This window comes from Lucilia sericata, unplaced genomic scaffold (assembly GCF_015586225.1).
Source record: "Lucilia sericata isolate MDLA Ls3-8-SP2 unplaced genomic scaffold, ASM1558622v1 Contig001994F_arrow, whole genome shotgun sequence".
NCBI classification, from domain to species: domain Eukaryota; kingdom Metazoa; phylum Arthropoda; class Insecta; order Diptera; family Calliphoridae; genus Lucilia; species Lucilia sericata.
This window is the reverse complement of record NW_023995861.1, coordinates 1-19,205: the sequence shown is the minus strand read 5'-3', so window position 1 is coordinate 19,205 and position 19,205 is coordinate 1. Positions and strand designations below refer to the sequence as shown.

The following is a 19,205-nucleotide window of genomic DNA, read 5'->3' as shown; positions in this document are numbered from 1 at the left end:
TACTTATATATTTTGGAAGATATTCTGGTTGAATTGTGAAATTTTAGCAATTATGCTAAAATATGCTCTAAAAAATTAAAAAGCATATTCTCGCATATTTCTAAATTCCTTACAAATAACAATTTTTAACACTTTTAGAGGATTTTTGTCGAGTTTTTAATGATTTTAGACAAATATGCCAAAATATGCTTTAAAAATTAAAAAGCATATTTTCCAAAATTCAAGTTTTCTTTACAAATAATTAGTTTTAAAAACTTTTAGTCGATTTTTTGGTGGTTAATAAGGATTTTATCGAAATATGCCAAAATATGCTTTAAAAATTAAAAAGCATATTTTGCAAAAATTTCAAAAATCTCCTTAATTATGATGGTTTAAAAGTATTTTGAAGTTTTTAAATGATTTTACGTTAAATTAGGCAATTTAAAGCATCTTTTTCAAAATGTTGCTAAGAATTTGAAAATGTTGCTAAGGCTTTCAGGGCCTTTCTAGCGCATAACTATGCTAAAGTTTGATAAAAAAGTTGGCAATTACAAAATTTATTTATTTTTCTCCTAATTTCAACATGTTGCTAAGACTTTTAAAATGTTGCTAGTGGGTTTTTATGTTGTTTATTTAGTTTCACTTTTGTGTTTAAATTTTTTTTATATTTTTAGTTTATTTTCTAAAAATTGTAGCTAGTATTTGCAACTACAGTTCAAAAATGTCATTTCGATTAAAATATTAATTTGTTTTATTTACATTAGCATGTCTCTCGAGTGTTTTGTAACCCATTCTGCACCCCCTTGTCTTTGAAACTGGAAAACAAAACCACAACAAAAAATAACGAAAAAAACCCCATCATAAATAATTAATAAAAATTGAAAATGAAACACTAATTGCCCTGGAAATATTTAACAGTGGCTAACAAAAATAGCCCAACTAATGACTGAATGCATGACCAACAACCAACAAAAAAAATCTATAAATATTTGAACACATCACTTAGTATAGAAATTTTCGTTTAGTTAATTTTCTAACTAAACTGACAATAGTTATTGTCTGTTCTAAAATACATTTATAAACTACTCGGGAGGGCGGTTAGCTGGACACCAAAACGTAATAATAACAAACGAAAAATAAAAATATTGTCATATAAAATGTTATGGTCATGTATTTAAACATTTAGTTACAGTTAAGAATTTGCGTGTGAAATTTCGTTTAATAACAGGAATATAATAAAAATTTCCATAATTTTTTTTCTCTAAAGATTTTGTTTATCTAAATTTTAAACAAATTTTAAAATTTAAGAAAAAAAAAATTATTCATAATTGTAATATGCATAATTCTCCTACCACTGAAGAAGAAGATGACGTGAGTATTTATGGCGTTTTAGTGTTTGTATTTTTTAAATCAATTTTTATTGATTTTTTTTTATATGTTTCCATTAAAGTGATGTGTGTGTGTATTGCCGTAAAATAAACAGAAATTATTGTAAATATGTAAAGGTATTGGTTGAAAATATTAAAATATTTATTAGTGTGAAAGGAATTTTACAGAGAAATTGTTTCAAAAAAAATTGGGCAAAAAGCCAATACATTTAAAAGGAGCCCCAAATGTTGCTGAAAAGAGACAAATGTTGCTTAAAGTAAAAATCAAGTTTTTTGGCCATAGATCAGTCTATAGTTTTAACCTATAGATCAGTCTAAAGTCTTGACAATCCAATCTTGACTATAGTTCAGTCTATAGTCTTGGCAATAGATCAGTATATAGTCTTGACTATAGATCAGTATATATTCTTGACTATAGATCAGTCTGTAGTCTTGACTATAGATCAGAGTATAGTCTTGAAAATAGATCAGTCTTCAATCTTAACTATAGTTCAGTCTATAGTCTTGACTATAGATTAGTCTATAGTCTTGACTATAGATCAGTCTATAGTCTTGACTATAGATCAGTCTATAGTCTTGACAATAGATCAGTCTCTAATCCTGACTATAGATCAGTTTATAGTCTTGACTAAAGATCAGTCTATAGTCTTGACTATAGATTAGTCTATAGACTTGGCTATAGTTTAGTCTATAGTTTTGACTATAGTTTAGTCTACAGTCTTGACTATAGATCAGACTATAGTATTGACTATAGATCAGCTTAAAGTCTTCAATATAGATCATTCAATAGTCTTGACTGTAGATCAGTCTATAGTCTTGACTATAGATCAGTCTATATCTTGACTATAGATCTATCTTGACTATAGATAAGTCCAAAGTCTTGACTATATATCACACTATAGTCTTAACTATAGATCACACTATAGTCTTAACTATAAATCAATCTATAGTTTTGACTATATATCTATCTATAGTCTTGACTTTAGATCAGTCTATAGTCTTGACTTTAGATCAGTCTATAGTCTTGACTATGGATCAGTCTACTGGCTTGACTATAGATCAGTCTATAGTATTGACTATAGATCAGTCTGTAGTCTTGACTGTAGATCACTCTATAGTCTTGACTATAGATCAGTCTATAGTCTTGACTATAGATCAGTCTATTATATTGACTATAGATTAGTCTACAGGCTTATTGTTGATCAATCTATAGTCTTGACTATAGATCAGTCTATAGTCTTGACTATAGATCAGTCTATAGTCTTGACTATAGATCAGTCTATAGTCTTGACTATAGATCAGTCTATAGTCTTGACTATAGATCAGTCTTTGGTCTTGACTATAGATCAGTCTACTGGCTAGACTACAGATCAGTCTATAGTATTGACTATAGATCAGTCTGTAGTCTTGACTGTAAATCACTCTATAGTCTTCACTGTAGATCAGTCTATAGTTTTGTCTATAGATCAGTCTATAGTCTTGACTATAGATCAGTCTATAATCTTGACTATAGATCAGTCTATAGGTTTGACTATATATCAATCTATACACTTTACTATAGATCAGTCTATAGTCTCTACACTAGATTAGTCTATAGTATCGACTATAGATCATAGCCTTGTCTTGATTATAGATCAGCCTCTAGTTGACTATAGATCAGTATGTAGTTTTGTTTATAGATCATTGTGTAGTCTTTACTATAGATTTGTCTATTGGAGATCATTCTATAGTCTAGACTGTAGATCACTCTATAGCATGGACTAAAGATCATTCTATAGTATTGGCTAAAGATCACTGTATAGTCTTGACCATGGATTACTCTATAAGACCTTTCTTAATATTTACAAATACTTGTGAAACATTTTATTATTTCATATTTTATTTATCAAATACGCAGTTTCAATAACAAATCTCTAGCAATTTATAATTCTTTTGTTCTTAAACTTTATCACAATTTATAACGGAAATTCTATAATTTCACTTTTTTTCTTACAATTAGCCTTCCTTCATTGCCTACATATAAAATGACCTCATTTTTTTCTGTTTGTATATTTTTCTTTTTATCTCAAATCTTCTTTAATAAAGAAGCCCAGTTTCTAGAAGAAATTTTAATTAGTTTTTAATTGACTACACTTTTGGTTTTCTTAGTAACCAGATAATAATAAACCAGATAGAGTTTTTAGAAAATTGGAAACTGCAACAAATTGATTACATTTGCTCGCATTAAATGATTGGAAATGAAATTGAATTTTGGTTAGAGAGAGACAGTAAAAGGGGAAATTTGTAATCAATAGTAGATTACTAAAATATTGATTTTATTTTACCATGGGTGTGTGTGTGTAGACAAGCTTAACCTACAAAAGAATTTTCTTTTGATGTACTAGTTGGTTCTTTGATTTTAGAATTTTTAACCGGAAATAGTATTTATGTGTTTTAATGGGAAACGTATGTAACTGTTTAGTTGTTGTTTTTGTTTTGCAGTTAGTTCCTCTATTTTGTAATTTTTTTTTTTGAAATTTTTATTTGAAATTTTTTAAACATCTACATGGAGGGTAATCTTATTAAAGTTAAATAGTATTTAAACAGTTTTGTTTGTAAAGGGAAAAAGAAAATAAATTAAATGAAGTATTAGGGAGGCTCCAAAAAATTATTAAAAATTTTCTTTAAATTGATTTTAAATTTAAAAAAAATGTTCTTAATTTTTTTTGCAATTTATCCTTTTTTAAACTAAAAGTTAGTTTTTTCATAAACAACATGTTGCTAACAACATAAAAATTTTGTTAAATTTTTAAGCATTATTTTCTTTATGTTATTAAAACAACAATAATTTTCCATAATTTTAATATTTTTTTAACAAAATTTTAAAATGTTGCTAAGGGAACTTATTTTTTTTTCCTATACTTTGGAAAATTAGCTTTTATTTGCAATATGTTGCCAGCAACATGAAATTTTTGTCATAAATTTAAAGCCTCTTTTCTTTAGTTCATTAAAACCCCAAATTTTTTTATAAATTTTAGAATTTTCTTAACAAAAACTTAAAATGTTGCTAAAGGTAACAAAATGTTGCTAAGCTTATTTTATGAAATTTAAACCCAAACCTGCCTTAAACATTATATTATTTATTTGTAATTAAAATTTTCCTTTTCAAATTTTAAATTTTTTCAATGTTGCTTAAAAATATGAAATGTTGCTAAGTTATTTTTTTTATAAAATGTTGCTAAAAACGGTATAATTTTCAAAAATTTCAATAGTTTTTTAACTTTATTTCATTTCCTATTAAGATTTACTAAATTTTAGAAACTTTTTAACTTAAATAGAAAATGTTGCTGAACTCAGCAAAATGTTGCTAAGGCTTTAGCTCAAATTCTAAAGAAGTTTTGAGAATTTGAAAACGTTTATAGAACTGTCTTTGAATAAGATTTATTTTTCCAAATGTTGCACAACATTTTTGCATGTTGCTAGACCTTTTCAATTTAAATTATAAGGAAAAATTTGGTTAAAATTAGCAATAAATTGCAAATTATCAATATTTGATAAATTTAAAAAAATTTTTAAATAAAATAAGTAATTTAGGAACAATTTCCTCAAATGTTGCTAAGGTCATCAATGTTGCCAAGAAAAATTTAGAACTTTTCAGCCAAATTATCTTACTATTTATATAGAGTATAAAACTATTTTAAAAAAACTTATATTTTCTAAATGTTGCACAACATTTTTCTATGTTGCTAGACATTTTAGAGCTAAAATATAATGAAAAAATAGCTAAAAGCTTGTAATAAGCTAAAAATTTCCTTATTTTATTAATTCTTAACAATTTTGAGCAAAATATATTATTTTGGAATTGTTTTCTAAAATGTTGCTAAAGTCAAAAATGTTGCTAAGCAAATTCTCAGATATTAAAACAAAATTTTATAACTTTTTATAACAAATATAAAATTGTCTACAAAAAAATTTTATTTCACCAAATGTTGAGCAACATATTTTCAAGTTGCTAAACATTGTAAAGCAGAAATATCAAGAAAAATGCTAAAAAAACGAATAATTGTAATAATTTTGTAAATTCCTAACAATTTTGAACAAAATATATTATGTTGGAAAATATTATGTTGGAAATATCTAAAATGTTGCTAAGCACACCAAATGTTGCTAAGCAAAATCTTTTTAATTCAAAGAAAATATTATTTTTTTTTTATATAAAATTTGTTTAGTAATAAATTTGGTGTCTTTTAAAATGTTGCTTAACTTATAAACATGTTGCTAAGCATTTTGATGCAGTTGTTTGTCTAAAAAATACATTTTGTTAAAGAATTTAAATTAGGAACTCCCTAATCTTTTAGAAAAACACTCATTTATTCTGATTTTTCTCTAGTTATTATTGTCTTGCTGATCTCATTCATGTTTATTGTACATATTTTTGCTTTTCAATGTTTATTTGTACATTTATTTTTGCATATTCTTCTAAATATTTATTTTGCTAATAATTGTTTAGATTTTTTTTCATTCGCCTAACAAAATTCAATTAGTTTTTATTAGAAATTTTTTGTTTTTTTACTTTATGAGCAAAAATTAAATTTACAAAAATTAAGGCCCCGTAATAAATAAATTTATTTTTAGTTTTACACTGTAAATGTGTTCAACATGTGTTGTTTAGAAAAAAAAGTCATAATAAAAATTGTAATAAATTGAATACTAAAAAAATCTCTATTTGTTTCAAAAATTGTTTTAAAATATTTCAAGAAAACCTTTCATATTATTTGGAAAACTGTTTTATGTCAGTCATTGGACTTTTTCTTTTTCATACAATATTTTTCCATAATTGTTTTAAGTCTTTTTACTTAAATTCCAAAAGCCCTTTTACTTAGCTTTTCCTAAATTCCTTTTTAATTGTGTTGACGCTCATCTGTCAAATGTCTAGAAACAAAAATTGACACTAAACACTTGTGGTCTCTGGCAGTAAATTAAAATAAATATCTTTTAATAAACTCAAGAACTTTATGCAACATTAATATAGAAAATTAAGTGATTTTTGTAATACACACAAGTATTATTATAGCTTAAGGGCAATAAGAATGCAATCTGTCATAAAACAGAAATGAAATGCAGATGTAGATATAGAAATATACAGAAAATTAAATGGAGTAAAAGAAATAACATAAATTATGGAATTTTTTAAATCATTATGATCAAAGAAAATTATATTTAATACTTTAAAGTTTAAAATAAACAAGAATTCTTGCATTTAAACAACTTGAACTTTGACCTAAAGTTAAAAATGTCAAAAATTTATAAAAATTTAAAGAAATTTTGAGTATTTTCTTTAAAATTTTACATAATCTAAAGATTTTACGCATTTTATAGTTTTTAAAATTTAAAAATAATAGATTTTTTAACAACTTGACCTTTGACTTTGAGAAAGAAATCTCAAAAATATATAAATTATTAAGAAGTTTTGCTTATTTTCTTATTTTTATTAATTTCCAATGGATTTTACGCCTTTAACCAATTTTAAAACTTAATAATAATGCATTTTAAACCACTTGACCCTTGACCTTTATATAAAAATGTAAGAAATTTAATAAATTTTATATATTTTTTTGTATTCAAGCATTTTCAAACAATTTAAATGATTAAAATTGGAAAATAACAAGTTTTTAACAACATGACCTTTGACCCTTAAGAACAATAATAAAAATTGTCATAAATACTTATAAATCGAAAGTTTTTTATTAAAAAATTAATTTCCTTATTACTAGCAATGACAAGGTATAAAATAAGCTTCAAATAAACATTTTCAACAATATGACCTTTGACCTTAAGTTAGTAATTTTGAGAAATTATAACAAAATAATTTGTTTCATAATGTTTGATTTATTTGAAAACTCTTCTTCATTCTTTCTACGAAATTATAAAAAATTTTGTTAATAATAAGAAAATTAAAAAAAATCAACCTTTGACCTCAAGTAGGAAAAAGCGATAAATTATTACAATTTCAATAAGTTTATTAATTTTTAACTTCTTTTGGAGTAATTATGAGTTTCTTCTTTAAAATTATGCAACTTTTTATCATAATATACGCTTTTTAAACAAGTGACCTTTAACCTTAACTTGAAAAAAGTGTTTATATTCTTAAAAAAAATGCAAACAATTTTATACGTGGCATTTAAATCAACTTTATATTTTAATTAACTAGACAATATGACAATATTTACCATGGAATTGTGAATTTTTAAAACATGACCTTTGACCTTTTAGCATTTAATTTAAAATTTCCCATAGTTTCTAACAATTTTCCTAATAATTTTCAATAGTCTGTAAATACACACATCGAATTTTGAGATTAAGTAGCAAAATAAAACATTTTTATAGATTGACCTTTGACCTTATCTTAAAAAAAGTGTTAAAATCACACAAAATTCCTAGAATTTGTATTGCGTTTAATTTGTTTTTAGTATTTTCTACCTTTTTTCAAATTTGTTTATAGTCATAGTTAAAATAAAACATAAATAACAGACATTTATTAATATGACCTTTGACCTTTTCAGTGAAATAGTTTAATTTATTTGATTTTTTACATATTTTCTCTATAATTTCAAATTTTCTAACATTAGAGTTGAAATAAAACAATTTACATATAAACATATGAATTACTAAAGTGTGACCTTGACCTTTTTGCTTAAAAATCATAATTTAGCAGATTTTTATGCGTGTTTTTGCAATAATTCAAATTCTTGAAACAATATAATTAAAATAAAATAGTTTTAATTACACAATAAAGTTATTCTAAAAGTATGACCTTTGACCTTTTATAAATTTTCCTGAAATTTATAGAAAAAATTATAAATATTGTAAAAAATTTGATGCTTTGATGGTTTTAAGAAATATTTATGGTTTTTTAATTGAAAAATAGACATTTTTAAAGGTATGACCTTTGACCTTTTATAAAATGTTAATGATATTTTCCTAAAAAAAATTAAAAAAATTGTATATAATTTGACTGTTAAAGAATGAGATATTGTTATAAAATGAATTTTATAACTAATAAATTTTACTAGAAGTGTCGCTTAACGCTTTTATTGTATTTTTATTGTCAAAATACAATAAATTCTATTTAAATTTAGAAATGAAATCAACAATGTCTACCCAAATATTTTGTAATTTATGACAGACATTATTTTGCAATACAAAGTTTCTTCTTTAAACTAAACACAACAACAAACTTATTGTGTTGTTGTCTAAAAATCTTTGGTTGCTTTGAAATCTTGTCAAACTTTAAATAAACAATTTCTAGTTTTTGTTTGCTAACTGTTACATTTAGTTCATTGGCCATTTTTAAAGTATAATGTAAAGAATTTTTGTATTGTGAGAAAAAAATTTGAAAAAAAAGAAAAGAATGAAGACAATTATACTACATTTAAATTTAAAATGAAGACAACAAGTATTTTGTATGCAGACAATGTGCAAAATATGTGTAATGGTTTTTGGGTGAGAAACCTAACCCAGCAGAATGTTAAGAAGAATAAAAGCAGGAAAAATATTTAAATTAAATTAAGACAAAAAAATGTTTGGTTGGAAAAATGAACAAACAACCCTCGTATAATATAGATAAATTATTTAATTGTAGTCTTATATGATTATGCTATAATTAAGATTAAAAAAACCTAAAAATTTGGACTTTTTTCGAAATATTAAAAAAAAATTTTTAGAATAATTTTCAAACGCCCCTCGCATAATGGCGAAAAATATTTTTATTAAAAAGGCCTAATCTGTGAAAATTTTCTATAAATTAATTTTGAAACTAGCCTCGTATCTTAAAGAAAAATGTTTTGATTAAGCCTTATTTGTTAAAACATTTAATTTTGCTTAAAAATTAAAAAAAATTGCAAAAAACAAAGAATTTGAAATTGTTTTCCAGCGACCCACGTATCATGTATAAAAATGATTTTAGTAAAGCCTAATTTTGTAATTCAGATGCTATGTATTATAAATTTACTTATTTATTACATAAATTTAAGGAATTTTAAAAAAATCAAAAATAATTTCCAAACTACCCTCGTCTAAAAAATAATTAAAATAAACGTTATGTGATAATATTATAATTTAGCTTAAAAATATTGCAAATTTATGAAGTTTTCCTAAAAACTATTTAAATAATTTTCAATTGACCCTCGTATGATGAGGCAAAATGGTTCAAATCAAGCCTTGTATTGACCAAATTCTAATTTAGCTTGAAAATTTGACAAATTTATGAAATTTTCCAAAAAAAATTGAGATAATTTTGAAACTGCCCTCGTATAATGAAGAAAAGTGTTTGAAATCAAGCCTTATTTTGATTAAGTTATAATTTAGTTTAAAAAAATTATAAATTTATTAAATTTTTCTCAAAACATTCCAAATAATTTTCAATCGACGGTCGTGTGATGAAGACAAATGGTTTAAATCAAGTCTTATTTTGATCAAATTATAATTTAGCTTAAAATTTTTACGAACTTAAGAAATTTTCAAAAAAATTAAAGTAATTTTCAAACTGCCCTCGTAAATGAAGAAAAATAGTTTAAATCAAGCCTTATTTTGTTAATATTATAATTTAGCTTAAAAATTTTACAAATTTAAGAAATTTTCAAAAAAAATTAAAGTAATTTTCATTTCAATCTACCCTCGTATATTCAAGAAAAATTTTCTAAATCAAGCCTAATGTTAATCAAATTATAATTTAGCTTCAAAATTTTACATATTTAAGACATTTTCTTAAAAACTAACTAAAATAATTTTCAAAACTACCCTCGTATGTGGAACAAAAATGGCTTAAATTCAGTTTTATATAGATCAAATTATAATTTAGCTTAAAACATAGACAAAATTTATGAAATTTTTTAAAAAAGTTTAAGATAATTTTCAAACTGCCCTCGTATAATGAAGAAATTTTTTTAAATGAAAAATTATTTTGATTAAAATATAGTTTAGCCTAAAATGTGACAAAATTAAAGAAATTTTTCAAAAAAAAAATTTTAAGTAATTTTCTAACCACCCTCGTTGTTTGATAGAAAATAGAAATAGAAATTATTTATTAAGGCTAAACTTTTAAATTTTATAAAAATTCTTTAATTCTTAAAAATGTTTGTTTTTTGGTAAGAATTTAGATCAAAAGAAAGTTTTTATTTCTTTGCCTTAAAACTTTTCACACCACCCTCCTGTTATTTGATTTTACAATATTCTCTTTAAGTGTCTACTAGTTACTGGTCTTTTCGTTTGCTACTGCATGCTAAATTTAGTTCTATTTTTTTTTTAAGAATGTTTATGTTTTTTTTTGGTTGATTCTTTTTTTGGTTTTTGAGGCCGTTTAGTTTTGGTTGCTGGTATTGTTGTTGTTGTTGTTTTTGCTGATGTAAATTTTGTTGTTTTTTTTATTATTTCGCCAGACATTTGCCAACATGTGAAATAACAAAAAAAAAAGAGAAAAAAACTAAAAACAAATACAAAAACTTTTTTAGTGTGTTTAAATAATTTCGTCGGTTTAATTTAGTTTGTGGCCCGGCCCGTTCGACACAGTATTGTTTGATGACGTTCGCGATCGTTGATATTTCATTTTTTCAAAATTATCAATCTTGTTGTTTTAATTCTTATTAGTGCCCCCATCTAAAGTAAATTGGGTTCTTTTATATAAAACGTCATTTTAAAAGATTTCGTTTTGCTAAACTGTTGTTGTATGTCGTTTAAACCTCGCTTTAGTAAACAACCGTTGATGTCTTTATAAACGAAACGTGTTAATTGTTTGTTGTTGTGTTTATTCTGCAGAAATTTCAGTTAAAATTTTGTGGTGGGAATTTGTGCTCTCTTTGCTTCCCTTCCCTCTCCGTTTAAAAGGGGTTCGCTCTGTTTTTAACGTGTTTTTTTGATTTCAAAGTCAAACTTTTGTGGTATTTGTGGTCTTTTTTTTAATAAAAGTCATTAACTTTTTAAAGACTAAAAAACAATAATAATAAAAAACATTTTATAATTGTTTTATAAACACTTTATAATGTTATTATCTAGTTAATTGCTGTGTGTGTGTGTGGTTGGTTGGGTGTAAATATGTGAAATTATGAAAATTTAATAGGAAAACATTTAATTATAAATTTAAAAGTAAAATTTTTGTTTATATTGTCATAAAAAAGCAACAACAACAACAAAAGTAAAGAAAAACAACAAAAAATGCAATTTTTTTTAAGCAAAAGTAAAGAAAAAGAGTCAATGATCTCTTTACAATAAGAAAAGTAAAGCAAAACAATTGCAGTAAAATAACAAAAAAAATCTTAAAAAATAAAGCAGGAAACAAAAAAAAAAATAAACAAAATTCTTTAAAAAATTTAAACAAAATAAAATCTATTAGAAAAATTATAAAAAAAAACTTTTTTTTTTTTAAATTGTCTTCAGGAAACTTTTCCCCTTTTATTATTATTTGTTTATAAAAAAGCTCTTTTGTTTATTTATAATAAATTATTAACTAAATAGCTGCATTATACACACCCGCTTTTATCAATATATTCTACACTACATGATATACTGCTGGGTGCTGCTACACTAAACCACCACCGACTGCCCACACAAAAAATTCTATAGAAATGTCATTGTTTCGCTGTTAAAAATGATTTCATATTGAAAATTAAATAAAACAAATAATAATAATAAATATATAAAAATGTATTTATTTATTTAGTTACTTCAGAGTCAAGCGTAATAAATTGTATTTCAAATTAATGGGAAAATACAGGGTGTTGAGTTGGAAAAATAGAGGAAATTTCGAATGAAAACAAAAATCTTAAAAATTTTGCTAAACTATATGTTTTCATGTTTTTTTTCCAAAGCATTTTAAAATTTTTCATTAAAAGCTTTTTTTAGAATTTTCCATTAAAAAGCTTTTTTTTAAATAATGTTGTTAAAAAAAGCTTTTGTTAAAAAGCTTTTTTAAGCTTTTGTTAAAAAGCTTTTTTAAAGTTTTTGTTAAAAAGCAGTTTTAAAGCTTTTTTTAAAAAGTTTTTTAAAGCTTTTGTTAAAAAGATTTTTTTGTTAAAAACTTTTTTTTAAGCTTTAGTTAAAAAGCTTTTTTTTAATAATTTTATTAAAAAGCTTACAGCTTTTGTTAAAAAGCTTTTTTATAGCATTTGTTAAAAAGCTTTTTATAGCATTTGTTAAGAAGCTTTTAAAAAAATTGTATTAAAGCTTTTGATAGATTTTATTTAAAAGTTCTTTGGATGATTTTATTAAAAAGCTTTTTTAAAGCTTTCATTGAAAAGCTTTAATTAAAAAGATTTTTAAAGCTTTTATTAAAAAGATTTTTTAAATCTTTTATTAAAAAGCTTTTTAAAGCTTTTATTAAAAAGCTCTTATTAAAAAGCTTTTTTAATGCTTTATTTAAAAAGCTTTTTTAAAGCTTTTATTAAAAATCGTTTTTAAAGCTTTTATTAAAAACCCTTTTCAAAGCTTTTATTAAAATCCGTTTTTAAAACTTTTATTAAAAAGCTCTTTTAAAGCTTTTATTAAAAAGCTCTTTTAAAGCTTCTATTAAAAAGCTTTTTTAAAGCTTTAATTAAAAAAGCTTTTTAAAGCTTTTATTAAAACTTTTTACTTTTTTAAAACTTTTAATAAAAATTTCAAAAGCTTTTTAGAAAATCCTTAAAACAGTAAGCCTTTTTTAAAGTATTATAAGCGAAACTTTTCTATAAAAAGCTTTTTTGAGTAATTAAAACGGGTTTTTAAAACTTTTATAAGAAATTTTTACAAAATTTTATGAAAGTTTTATTATAATATTTTATTTAAACTTGTCTAAGAATAAGCTTTCTTTATAAGCTTTATGATTCTATTAAAATCAAACATTTTGAAAGAAAAATTTTTTCAACTGTAAAGCTGTAATTAAATCATTGCGTTTGTTAAAACGCTTGTTTCTTCTTTTCAAAATATCTTGTTAAAAGCTTTTCTGAAACGATAGTTCGATAGTTTAATAGTTTTTCTAAATTATTTTTTGTTAAAGCTTTTTTTAAACGAAAAATTTTCTTAAAAGATTGTGTAAATGTTCTTAAAAGATTATTTAAAAGCTTTTTAAAAGGTTTTTCAAAAACTTATAAGAAGCTTTTTCAAAAAGGTTATTTAAAAAACTTATTTAAAAGCTTTTTTCAAAAAACTTATAAAAGCTTTTTCAAAAAACTTATAAGAAGCTTTTTCAAATAGCTTATTTAACAGTTTTTCCAAAAAACTTATTTAAAGCTTTTACAAAAGCTTATTTTAAAACATTTCAAAAAGCTTAAAATAAGTTTTTCGAAGCTATTAAAAATTTTTCCGAAAAGTTTTTTAAAAAGCTTTTACAAAAAAACTTATTTAAAAGCTTTTCCAAAAAACTTATTTGAAAGCTTTTTCAAAAAGCTTATTTGAAAGCTTTTCCAAAAAGCTTATTTTAAAGCTTTTGCAAAAATCTTATTTTAAAGCTTTTTCCAAAAAGCTTATTTTAAAGCTTTTCCAAAAAGCTTATTTAAAAGCTTTTCCAAAAAAGCTAATTTAAAAGTTTTACCAAAAGCTTATTTAAAGCTTTTCAAAAAGCTTATTTAAAGACTCTTTCTAAATTTTTAGTTTAAAATGTTTTCTACAAAGCTTTTCCAAAAAAGCTTTTAATTAACAATATTTTGTTTTTTGCAAATCTTAAGAATTTTTTGCTGTATTGAGAGGCAACACCCTGTATTTCATTGTTTCAACTTTCTTATCACTGCAAGATTGCCAACTTACTTGAGTCTAGCGAGCAAGATAAACAGTAAAAGAGAGAGCAATTTGTTTTAATTTTACAACTTAAAGAGAGTTTAACAAAAAAAACCGTATTTTTATGATTAATTAAATTAAATGAAGTGAAAAAAAATAACAAACAGTTCACAATTTGCTGTTCAAACAGCAAAGATGCAAAACACCAACAACAGCAAACTGTAGGAAGAAGCTGCAAATAATTAACGCCTTCGTTTAAATATTTTTATTAGATTTTTTTTTAATATTTAAAAAAAAATTTCGCATATGCACGAAAAAACTGACTAACGCGTGGCTAATTTGAATAGAGATAAAATAATATTGCAAACTACAATGCAACACTAAAGAGTGGCAAGTGGCATGTAAATGCTAATGAGTTAAATGCGGGAAAAAAACTAAAAGATTTAAAGAAAGCAAACGGAAAATATTAGTTTTTTATTTGTGGGCAAAATTAAATTTTAAAATTACAACACCAATGTTTGTAAAAAGCTCCATGGCTGACAGTGTAGTGGATGATGTTTTAAAAGATATTTTAAATTTAAAAAATAATTGTGTTAGTATTAAAACAAAAATCAATTTAATAAAAGAATTTAAACTTAATTTAAGCTTTTTGTAAAAATAACAAATATTTTAATAATTTCTTTTTTTATTTTTGTAAATTTTCCAGCTGGAATTACTACAGCGTCAGGTGACAGATTTAACGGATACAAAACTACTGTCGAGGATTTAACCTCACGCACAAAAACCGAATATGCGGTATTGCAGGCACGCTTATCACATGCTGGAAGAGCAGTTCCGGGAGGTAAGCTTGCTTTTCTACTTATATAAAAAGCAAAACGTTTTTCTTATTTTCCTTCTCTTTAGGCTGAATTTCGTGCCGAGGATCGTTTAGCCGAAGAACAAAACGCCATCGCGAGCTTTTAGCTCGTGTAGAGCGTGAGGCTGCCTTACAGAATGAAAACTGTCAGATCAAAATCAAAACCATAGAAATCGAGGCCAATGCTTTGCGTGAGGAGAAATCAACGTTTGCGTGTCCTATGTGACAAACAAGCCAATGATCTACATCGCACTGAGGAGAAATTTGAACTGGCTAGAGATCAAATTGTGGCTCTGCAAACAGGATCTCGATGAGGCTTTACAAAAGGAACGTAAATATGAAAAAGAAAAGAAAACTTCAGAAGAACTAATGCTGGAGTTACGTAAAGAATTGGAACGTTTGAGGGCGGAAACTGGGCCGGCCTTGCCCACCACCTCACCCGAATCCATAAGACTGGAAGAACTACATCAGGAGCTAGAGGAAATGCGTCAAAAGAATAGAGGTTTGCTTTCATATATCCCATAAAAAAATTCCAAAAATATAAACATATTTTCTCTTACAGCTTTAGAAGAACAAAATGAGGAACTGCAAGCTGCTGTTTTAACTCGTGGCGTGGAGGAGGGTCGCCATTTGTTGAATGGCACTTTAATAGTTTGGCTCAAGAATTGAAGAAAGAAATGTCACAAGCTCAGGTATGTTTAAACAAATTTAATTTCCCCTCTTCTATTTGAATTCAATTAAGCAAAATAAGCACTTATTTAGTTAGCACTACTTTTTTCTGTTAACGCTTTTAGCTTCTCAAAAAAAAGCTTTTTTTTTATAATTACCATATTACACCTACAAAAAGTTTGAAAATATTGGCTACGTAGACCGTTGTTAAGGCTGCAGCTTGCATGTTTGTTATTTTTTACTTAATTTTAAAAAATTATTGCTTCACAGCTTTTATACTAAAAAAGGCTTTTAATATTCTCTATGATTTGCATGATTTTTAGTAATTTCAGTGACATTTACATCATTTTCTGTTTTGAAAGCTTTTACTGAAATGTTTTAGTTAAAACTTTATTACACTTTTATTTAAAGCTTTTATTAACTTTAAACAGGAAGATTTTTTTAAGCTTTTCTTTTCCCAAAATTGTTTATAAAGTCGATTTTTAAAGCTTTATTTAAAAGCTTTTTTTGACACCTTTTTATTAAAAAAGCTTTTGTAGCAGCTTTTTAAAGCTTTTTTTTAAATTTTTTGTTAAAAAAGCTTTTATAGCAGCTTTCTAAAGGTTTTATATTAGCTTTTTAAAGCTTTTATAGCAGATATTATTGAAAAGCCTTTATAGCAGCTTTTTATTAAAAATTTTTATAACAACGTTTATTCAAAACAGTTTTTGTCGCCTTATAGTAAGCTCTTTATAGTATTTTTTTTAAAGCTTTTATATAGCTTTTTTAGTAAAAAACTTGTCTAACGCTTTTATCAAACGTTTTTATTTAAAAACGTTTTAATCTAAAGTTTTTATAAAGCATTATTTAAAGCCTTTTATTAAGCTTTTATTTAAAGCCTTTTAGTAAAAAGCTTTTTAAAGCTTTATTAAAAGGCTTTTTAAAGCTTTTATTAAAAAGCTTTTCTAAAGTATTTATTAAAAAGATTTCCTAAAGCTTCTATTAAAAAGCTTTTATAAATAGATTTTCTGAAGCTTTTCTAAAGCTTTTATTTCAAAAACTTGGCTAAAGCTTTTATTAAAAAGCATTTCTAAAGCTTTTATTTCAAAAACTTGCCCTAAAGCTTTTATTTAAAAACTTGTTTAAAGCTTTTAAAGGTTTTACTTAAGCTTTTAGTTGAAAGCTCTTTTCAAAGCATTTCTTTAGAAACATTTACATATGTTTTTAAGCTTAAATTTTAACTCATTTCTTAAGCTTTTGCTAAGTTATTTCTCCAAAAATATATTTCATTCGTTGTAGTTTGCAAATCCATACATTTCACATTTTAGAGAATGCTTTTTAGAATCAAAACAAGTGAAAGCTTTTTAGAGACCATTTTATTCATCTTCATTTGTTTGTCTTTCATTGTCACATTTTTCATAAAAGTAGGTTTCAGTTTTGGCACTCATTTTATGTTTAGCATGGTTTTAGTTAAACTGCAATGGAGAGCTTTAAAAGCTCTCTTTATACACTAGTCATGCTTTCATTTATATTACAAGCTTTTAGTTTTACATTTCTTTTTATTTAGTGTGATGTTCTATATAATTATTATAAGGTTTTAGACGAATATTGAAGAAAAAAACTTATTACACAAAAGTTTTCAAAGGTCTTATGAAAAGCTTACATATTACATATTAAAGTTTTTAGGGATTGCAAAAAGCTTTCTGAATAATTTATTACTAAATCTAGCCTTTAAAGTGTTTAGCTTTAAAACAAAACTTTAGTAAACAATTTGTCTTAAAAAATTTATAGAAAGTATTTTTTTTTAAATCTCTTAAATAAAGCTTTTTCGTTAATTTTTTTTAAAAACTGAAATTGAAAATAGCAATAATTTTCTTTTCAGAAAAGCAATGAGTTTTTATAAAAGCTTTTGTAATGAACATTTTAGAATGGCTTTTTAGAAAGCTTTTACAGTGAGCTTTTTAGAAAAAAATTTATAATGAAGTTTATAGGAAAGCTTTAACTATGAGCGTCTTAGAATGAGCTTTTTAGAAAAGCTTTTACAATAAACTTTTTAGAAAAGTTTTAACAATAAGCTTTTTAGAAATGCTTTTATTATGAGTTTTTAAGAAAAGCTTTTTTCAAAAGCTTTCACAACAAGCTTTTAAGAAAAGCTCTTATAGTGAGCTTTTTTAGAAAAGTTTTACTATGAGTTTTTACGATAAACTTTTTTACGAAAAGCTTTTTTCAAAAGCTTTTACAATAAGCTTTTAGAAAAGCTTTTACAATGAGTTTTTTTTTTATAGAAAAGCTTTTACAATAAACTTTTTAAAATAGCTTTTACAATGAGTTTTCTTTATAGAAAAGCTTTTACAATAAACTTTTTATAAAAGCTTTTACAATGAGATTTAGATCAAAAAGCTTTTACAATAATTTTGTTATACAGTTTTTAAAGAATCCTCGGAAAAATAAAAAGTAGCTTTTATAGTGAGCTTTTTAGAAAAGCTTTTAAAATAGCTTTTTATAAATGCTTTAATTATGAGTTTTTAAGAAAAGATTTTACTATAAGTTCTTAAGAAAAGCTTTTTGTACAAAAGCTTTTATAATGAGCTTTTAGAAAAGCTTTTACAATGAGTTTTTTTTTATAGAAAAGCTTTTACAATAAACTTTTTAAAATAGCTTTTACAATGAGTTTTTTTATAGAAAACTTTTGACAAAAGCTTCTACAATGAGATTTAGATCAAAAAGCTTTTACAATAGTTTGGTTATACATTTTTTTAAGGAATCATCGGAAAAATAAAAAATTGCTTTTTAGAAAAGCTTTTTAGAATAGCTTTTACCATAAGCTTTTTAGAATAGCTTTTACAAAGAGTTTTTTATACAAAAGCGTTTACAATAAATTTGTTAGAAAAGCTTTTACAGTGTGCTTTTTAGAAAAGCTTTCACAGAGAGCTTTTTCAGAAAAATTTTTTACAATAGCTTTATTAGATATTTTTTAAGGAATTGTCTGCAAAACAAAAAGTAACGTAAATTAAACAATTTGAAAACTTTTGTGTTTAAAAGCTTTTAGTTTTAATTATACCTTAAAAAAGCTCGTTGGTTGTGTGATGTGTTTTGTTTTTAATCTCTAAATGTTTATTTTATTTTCCACTGTGTTTTTTTTTTTTGTTCATACAATTCTCATCAAATGTGTATTATTTTTTTTTCTCTTTCTATGCGCAAAAAAAAATTATATTACAGGATTCTGTGGATTCAACCACATTAGCATCCTTAAGTCAGGTAATAATTTAAAAAACAAATTAAACATTTCTTTTGTTAAATTGGGTTTGTTTAAAGGTTTTTTTTTTTTTTTTTTGTTAAACAACATTTTTTCATATAACAACAACATCACATTAAAAAAAAACAACATAACACACATTTATTTTAAGGAAAAAACTAATATTTTTTTTTGGGTTGAGGTTTTTATTTTGTTTTGGTGGTTTTTTTTTTTTTTTTTGTACGTTTTTTTTGTTTGATTCTCTCATCTTTTGTTTTTTTTTTTTTTTTTTTTTTTTCTCTTTTACCAGCCTTCCAGGAGAAAGGGACCACCCGCCTTAAACATTATATCGATCCTATTATTAATATTGTGGAAAAAT

The 19,205-nt window shown here is 24.2% G+C and overlaps 1 pseudogene; it reads left to right on the top strand.

The window, feature by feature from the left end:
• Positions 1-15,790, top strand: part of LOC119613168 — a 37,169-nt pseudogene extending 21,379 nt beyond the window's left edge.
• The last annotated feature ends 3,415 nt before the right edge of the window (positions 15,791-19,205 follow it).